The sequence below is a fragment of the Scardinius erythrophthalmus genome (assembly GCF_964197995.2).
Source record: "Scardinius erythrophthalmus genome assembly, chromosome: 3".
Lineage (NCBI taxonomy): Eukaryota > Metazoa > Chordata > Actinopteri > Cypriniformes > Leuciscidae > Scardinius > Scardinius erythrophthalmus.
Window position 1 is genome coordinate 51,366,101 of NC_138223.1, and position 7,803 is coordinate 51,373,903.

The following is a 7,803-nucleotide window of genomic DNA, read 5'->3' on the forward strand; positions in this document are numbered from 1 at the left end:
AAACTCCTTCCTTACTGATTAGTGCTTATGCATTGTGTTTCTCAGACTATCTGTTATAGAGTTTATGTATAAAATATGCAGAAAATAACAAAATGTGTTCATCTTTATAATACAGAATAGCAGACCAAACCTTAATAAATAAATAAAATACACAGTTAAAAAACTGTTTTGACCCCAACCCCAAACACATATTGAAACGCACGTTGGGTTAAAGGGTTAATTCACCCCAATATATATATATATATATATATATATATATATATATATATATATACATATGCAACTACCACTTCCGTGCATAGACTGTCAATGGAGGGATAGAATTAAAGCTCTCGGATTTCATCAAAAATATCTTAATTTTGTGTTCTGAAGATGAATGAAAGTCTTACGGGTTTGAAACGACATGAGGGTGAGTAATACTGACAGAATTGAAATATTTAGGTGAATTAACCCTTTAAAATCTGTTCCCGCGGCAATGGTTTAAATGTTAACAGTCGAAGCTGCAGTTTTTGAGGGATAAGTGTCTACAACTTCTATAACTTTATATGTACTTAAACTTAAATATATCCCAAAACCTGATTTTTTTTTGATTTTTAAAACGAAGTTGTAATTCCTTTTTGCCCGTTTTAAATGCGATTGTAAATGATTAATAGGCTAGTCATTCCAGTTAGCTCGCTATCTTAAATAAAGTAATTAAAACATTATTCAGTAACACATAACCTCTCTTTTTTCACAATTTAGTCGTTAATTTATATTTTGTGTTATTAACGTGTGTAATAGTTTTTAAACCCGGTGTATTTATTTAATAATACGTAATGTTAAGTAAACCGATAAGTTTGGTTCGTTGAGGGACTCCGGCAGTGATGCGGTTAAATGCTGAGTGCGCTCTCTCTCTCTCTCTCTCTCTCTCTCTCTCTCTCTCTCTCTCTCTCTCTCTCTCTCTCTCTCTCTCTCTCTCTCTCTCTCTCTCTCTCTCGTGATGATGACGGCTCGTGCTTCCACACCGCATGCGTGAGTGTGTGTGTAGATGGATGGATCATTTCTCTCCCACATCACGCCGAAAACACTGCAGCATCCACGCGTTTCTCCTCCACAGATCGACGACAACACGAACAGATCCATCCTCATCCCTGTCTGTCAGTCAGTATCCCAGGATTCATGTCAATATCCTAGGATTCATGTCAGTGTATCGGATCGCGGATGCCCACTGAGATGCTGCAGGTAAGCGGGATTCATGTATCTCCTCCATTAACCCTGTATGTCAGTCAGTGTGTTACTGTGCTGGTCTGATAGATTGTAGATGTTGTGTATCAGAAGTGCTCCTGTGATGCTCAGTCACAGTGCAGGAGCTGAAGGCCTACTGGAGCATTTGCACGGTCTCGAGTCTATTTCTGGTGTTCGTGCTCATGCTGTGTGTGGGATCTGCTCATGTTGGATGGTTCTCTGGAGATTTAAACATCTTGATGTTACATTTTAGGTCAGATTAGTGTTTTAGTTCTATATGTCATCTTTCCCCACTGTAAAAGTGGAGCATATCTTCCTTCTTTAAAACATCATGATTCTAAAGAATCATAGAACACCAATAAGATTCTTCATAGAAACTTGAGAATGTTCTACAATGACTTTATTAGAACTTTGAAACGTTTTATCATATACATAACATAATTTAAAAGGGTTAAATTAAATCATATAGCCTACGAAATGTTCAGTTCACAAAAGGCTCATAGAAATGTGTAAAGGTTCTGTTCTTTAGTTGGGATTTAAAATGGTCTATAATGCCATGGAACTCAAAAGGGTAAAATGACATAATATATGAAATGTTCTAGGACTTTGAATGTTTTATGACATAGTAGAATTTAAAAGGTTCAGGTGCATCATAGAAACTTGAAAAAGTTCTACTCTTTAGTTTGGAATTAAAAGTTCAGTACACATTCAGAATCATAGAACACAAATTAAGATTCTTCATAGAAACTTGAGAATGTTCTACTATATCATTATAAGAACTTTGAAATGTTTTATCATAGACACCGTGGAATTCAAAGGGGTTAAATGACATCATATATGAAATGTTCTAATTAAGTTACATCATATAAACCTGAAAAGGTTCTACTCTTTAGTTAAACTGTTCCATGATGCCATGGAACTCAAAAGGGTTAAACGATGACAGTCATTTTATAAAGTTTCTACAATGATTGTATTAGGAAAGTGTAACTTAAACTGAACCGAAAACATTCTACTGACTTATTTTCATTACATTCTAGGATTCATTTGTCCAGAACATGGTGGTGGGAAAAAATGTTGTGTTCGCTCGCAAAACCTTTTGAGCTCTTTGCGAGCGAATGCAAAGTTTCTCGGCAAAAGGCAAACATTTTTTTCTTTTTTTTTTGATGGAACGCAAACTTTCTTAGGGGAACACAAAACATTTGCGCAGAGAACGCAAAAGCAAATATGTCTCCCTTCACCATGTCCCTTTAGGGGCTCCGTAGATTTGTAATGATCCAATAGTACATTATGATGTTCCACATTATTTAAACATTGAAATCAACTGTTGTACGGAAAAAATGGTTCCCGCAATTATAAAGATGATAAATATTCTGAGAACTTCACTACTGTTTTAAAATCGTTAAAAGAACGTTCAAACAATATTATGCTAAGAACGTGAAAAATGTTCTATAACATTGCAGAACAAAAAAAGGTTCAATGACGCCATACACCGCTTTACGGGAGACAATACTTAAATATGGCTGCGTCGAATCTCTCACTCGGTGTGCAACGCAAGCCAGATGTGTAAAAAAAATAACCCAGCTAATTTTACAGTGTATGAACTTGAAAACGTTCCACTGTGACTTTACTGTGACTTCAAATGTTTAATGATGTCGTAGTGACTTTTTTGCTATGACTTTATTAGGATTTAAAGGGCCCTATCTTGCACCCAGCGCAATTGACTTTGTTCACCGACGCATGTATCATTCCTATTTTGCACCGACGCACAGCAGACTTTTCCCTCCACAGACGCACGTCGGTAAATTAGTAAATGAACTTGCGCTCCCGGGGCGGTTCAGCGAAAAGAGGAGGCGTGTTCCGGCGCAAACGTTCCCTGGTGCTATTTTGCAGTTTCAGAAAACAATTCCGCCACTGACCAGGAAAAACCTAGTCTAAAGTCATGCTATTCAGATGCTATTTTAAGGGCGAATGCTTGGCCATAATCAATGTAGCGTGCATGCACTTTGCTTCTCTCATCTACACACAGACGCAGCAGTTCCCATTTTTAGAAAACCATACATTATTACAAGGAAAAATATTACCACATGAGGGAAATCATTGTTGTGTCCATGAAGATGTGAAAAATAGGCATAAATCTAGTTTACACATTTACCCAAATTATTATACGCCTGTTTAACCGAAGCTAATTTGGGTGGGTTTCTCCATCCCCAATGTCACTTCTCTGTGTTTTACGGCCCTGACGAGAACGTCGGTCTCCTCGGCTGTGAATCGCTCCTGGCAAATCCGCTGTTATAATAGCAATCCGCCATGGAACAAGCGCGCCTGCTCTTAAAGGGAATGTGAGATGTCGCCCTGATTGGTTTATTTCACGTTATGCCCAAACCACACCTATGAATAATGAAGCTACTTCAGACCAACACATTTTAGATTTGCATCAGGCGCAAGAGTCATTTATCCCGCCGGTATAATAGCAACAGTGCCCGAGATCCGCCCACAAAGTTACTTGCGTTTCAGATCGTTAAAATAGGGCCCAAAATGTTTAATGACGTCATAGTGACTTAAGATTCTGCTATGATTTTTTTAAGGACATGTTCTATGGCATCACAGAGATAAAAAAAAGGGTTCAATGACACATGAATATTAATAGTTCTATGGCATCTTTGAAACTCAAGGTTTTCTTGTGGCTTCATGGTAGCTTTAAAATGCTCCATGACATCACAGGAGAACGCTCTCAAGTTCATATTGCGTCACTGAAAGCGGCAAAGGCTCTTCTGTGGCATAATTCCCTGGAATAATTCAATAAGCAAAGCATTAAAAGGCCATTGCCAGAATGAAGCGTCTCCGTGGGGATGTTCTTGATGAAAGTGTGTCGTGTTGTGGAGCAGATGTCTCCGCTGAGATCACACTCATCTGTGCTCAGATACTCACAACGCTGACTCACACACATGTGTGTGTGTGTGTTTCTGGACCTGCTGCTGTGTTTATTTCGTGACAGCGGCCTGCTGGTCAACCAGGACTACAGTAGATGAAGTAGATCCGCACCATCAACTTAGGTCATTATTGTTCTAACAATCTTTCATTTAGGTTGAAACAACACATTTTGTATATTGTAAGTAGCTGGAATCAATGGTCAACTATAGGATTATCGGTTACACTTTACAATAAAGCTCATTAACATTAGTTAACATTAGTTAACAAACTAAGAATGAACAATACTTCTTCAGAATTTTAATTAACTAACATTAATTTCAACATTTACTAATACGTTATTAAAATCAAAGGTTGTATTTGTTAACATTAGTTAATGCTTTGTGAACTAACAATGAGCAGCTGGATTTGTATTCACTAATATGTTAGTTCATGTTAGTTTATATAATAACTAATGTTGACTAATTAACCTTATTGTAAAGTGCTAGAGGATTATCAATGGCTGAAATTTAGACAGCATGATGACTGATGATGAAAATACTGGTAATATTTTATAGGTTCTTTATTGGCATTGATGGTTCCATAAAGAATCTTTAAGTTCCATGGAACTTTCCTCTGAACAAGCGGTTCTTTAGATTATTGAAATGCTCTTCTTTTTTTTTAAAAGAACAGTTCACTGGAAGGTTCCTCTATGGCATCACCCTTTTAAAAGCTTTATTTTTAAGAGTGTATGACAGTTTACTGATAGTAAATGAGACATAAACAAGCACAATATGTACTCAAAATTCATGAAAAGGGCAAACTCAAACTTTTCTTGCCCAAGTGAACATGGTTAATTGCTGATGCCAGTCATAAATCTAAAAAACTGGCAAATATCAGCTCATTATCCGGCCTGGCTTATATATCAATGTGACTGAAAACATTATTTTAACTTATTCACATAACGTCCTTGGAATAGTACATGATGTTGTGAAATATGCATAAATACTGCTTCATCTAGACTACTGTAGATTGTCCTCATTATTTAAACATTGAAAACATTTGGAAACTGTACAAAAAATTGTTCCCACTCTCATGATGATGTTCTTTAAAGGGAACAAAACTTCTCTGCAATCTCCAAAAACTCCTAATATTGTTAGAACCATTCTCAGATATGAATAATAATGTCATGCAAAATGCAGGTTCTTTATTGGCATTGATGGTTCCATAAAGAGCTTTTAACTTCCATGGAACTTTCCATTGAATAAAAGGTTCTTTAGATTATTAAAAAGCTCTATTTTTTTAAGAACGGTTCACTGAAAGGTTCTTCTATCAATGGCATCAGCGCAAAAGCCTTTTTTATGATAGTAAATAAAACATAAACAAGAACAATATACTCAAAATTCACAAAAAGGGCAAACAAAACATTGAAAACATTTGGAAACTGTACAAACAAAATGGTTTCCACACTTATGATGATGTTCTTTAAAGGGAGCAGAACTTCCCGACTGTCTCCAAAATCTGAACTTTACTCCTAATATTGTTAGAACAATGCTCGGATATTAATAACAACATCAAAAGGATGTTTACCAAATTATAATATTCCCTGTTAGGAGATAATGTACCTTAAGTTATTAAAATATTTAAATAATAAGTGATCCATTCACATGTGAAACTCCAAATAAAAGCATTTGGTTTTAGATTATCAACTAAAAGTGTGTTGTGTTTTTTCACACCAAAGGCCATCTTCATTAATCCCAATGGTCTAGTTCTGAAAAGTGCTGACATTAGCGGCTCCTGGACTAGCAGTTGTACCAATTTTTCTTCTTTGAAAACGTGTGGAAGGGATGTAGAATGTTTTGAAGACTTGTGGGTGGGTAAATGACGGGAGCTGATGAGCTCTTCACAGAGAGGAGCGCTGTGTTTAGGGAAGAAGGACAGGACAGGATTAGGTTTTGCCGCACACACAGAAATGCAAAGTCGAGCGCAGCCGTGAAGGGCAGAGATGTGCCGTCAGGTCCGCTGACACTACAGTTTTACTGCTAAACACTGTTACTGTAAAAACCTGGTAATTGGTTAATGGTACGTTCGCTTACTCCATATGGGATTCATGTCATTTTACAGTAAAATACTGCTAAATGTACAAATTTAGAAGTGAAATTAAAAGTCTTATTATACAGCAAAAAAACTCTTTTATCTCATTTGATAGTTTTTCACTGAAATAACGTTCTTCGTTTTTTTTTTCTTATCGGTTCTGTGCATCTTTTTTTTAACTACAGATTAAGTGTAGTTAACCTTTCAAATTAAGTGTAGTTAACCCCGTCAGATTAAGTTTAGTTAAACCCTCAGATTAAGTGTAGTGAACCCATCAGATTAAGTGTAGTTAACCCTTCAGATTAAGTGTAGTTAACCCCTTCAGATTAAGTGTAGTTAACCCTTCAGATTAAGTGTAGGTAACCCCGTCATATTAAGTTTAGTTAACTCCTCAGATTAAGTGTAGTTAACCCTTCAGATTAAGTGTAGTTAACCCCTCAGATTAAGTGTAGTGTACCCATCAGATTAAGTGTAGTTAACCCTTCAGATTAAGTGCAGTTAACCCTTCAGATTAATTGTAGTTAACCCCTTCAGATTAAGTGTAGTGAACCCATCAGATTAAGTGTAGTTAACCCCTCAGATAAAGTGTAGTTAACCCCTTCAGATAAAGTTTAGTTAACCCCTCAGATTAAATGTAGTTAACCCTTCAGATTAAGTGTAGTTAACCCCTTCAGATTAAGTGTAGTTAACCCTTCAGATTAAGTGTAGTTAACCCCTTCAGATTAAGTGCAGTTAACCCCTTCAGATTAAAGGCCCGTTCACACCAAGGACGATAACTATAAAGATAACGATAAAGATATAATTCTAAAAATCGTTCTCCATATTAAAGAATAACAGAGTTCACACCACAACTATAACGATAAAGATATGAGGAACGATATCGTTGGGATCACTTTCAGAACGTTTTTTTTCCAGCTGTAGAACGATAAAACACTGACAGCCAATCAGAATCCATTCTAATTTAAAAGTCTCGCGCATTTAAAATGGATCTGGATCATCCGGGCGCGCGCGTGCTTAGAATAAAAAGACCGTTATCGGTCGCTGATGTGGACACGTATATAGTTATCTTTATCGTTATCTTTATAGTTATCGTGCTTGGTGTGAATGGGCCTTAAGTGTAGTTAACCCTTCAGATTAAGTGTAGTTAACCCCTCAGATAAAGTGTAGTTAACCCCTTCAGATTAAGTTTAGTTAACCCCTCAGATTAAGTGTAGTGAACCCATCAGATTAAGTGTAGTTAACACATCAGATTAAGTGTAGTTAACCCTTCAGATTAAGTGTAGTTAACCCCTTCAGATTAAGTGTAGTTAACCCCTTCAGATTAAGTGTAGTGAACCCATCAGATTAAGTGTAGTTAACACATCAGATTAAGTGTAGTTAACCCTTCAGATTAAGTGTAGTTAACCCCTTCATATTAAGTGTAGTTAACCCCTTCATATTAAGTGTAGTTAACCAATCAGATTAAGTGTAGTGAACCCATCAGATTAAGTGTAGTTAACACATCAGATTAAGTGTAGTTAACCCCGTCAGATTAAGTGTAGTTAACCCCTTCAGATTAAGTGTAGTTAACCCTTCAGA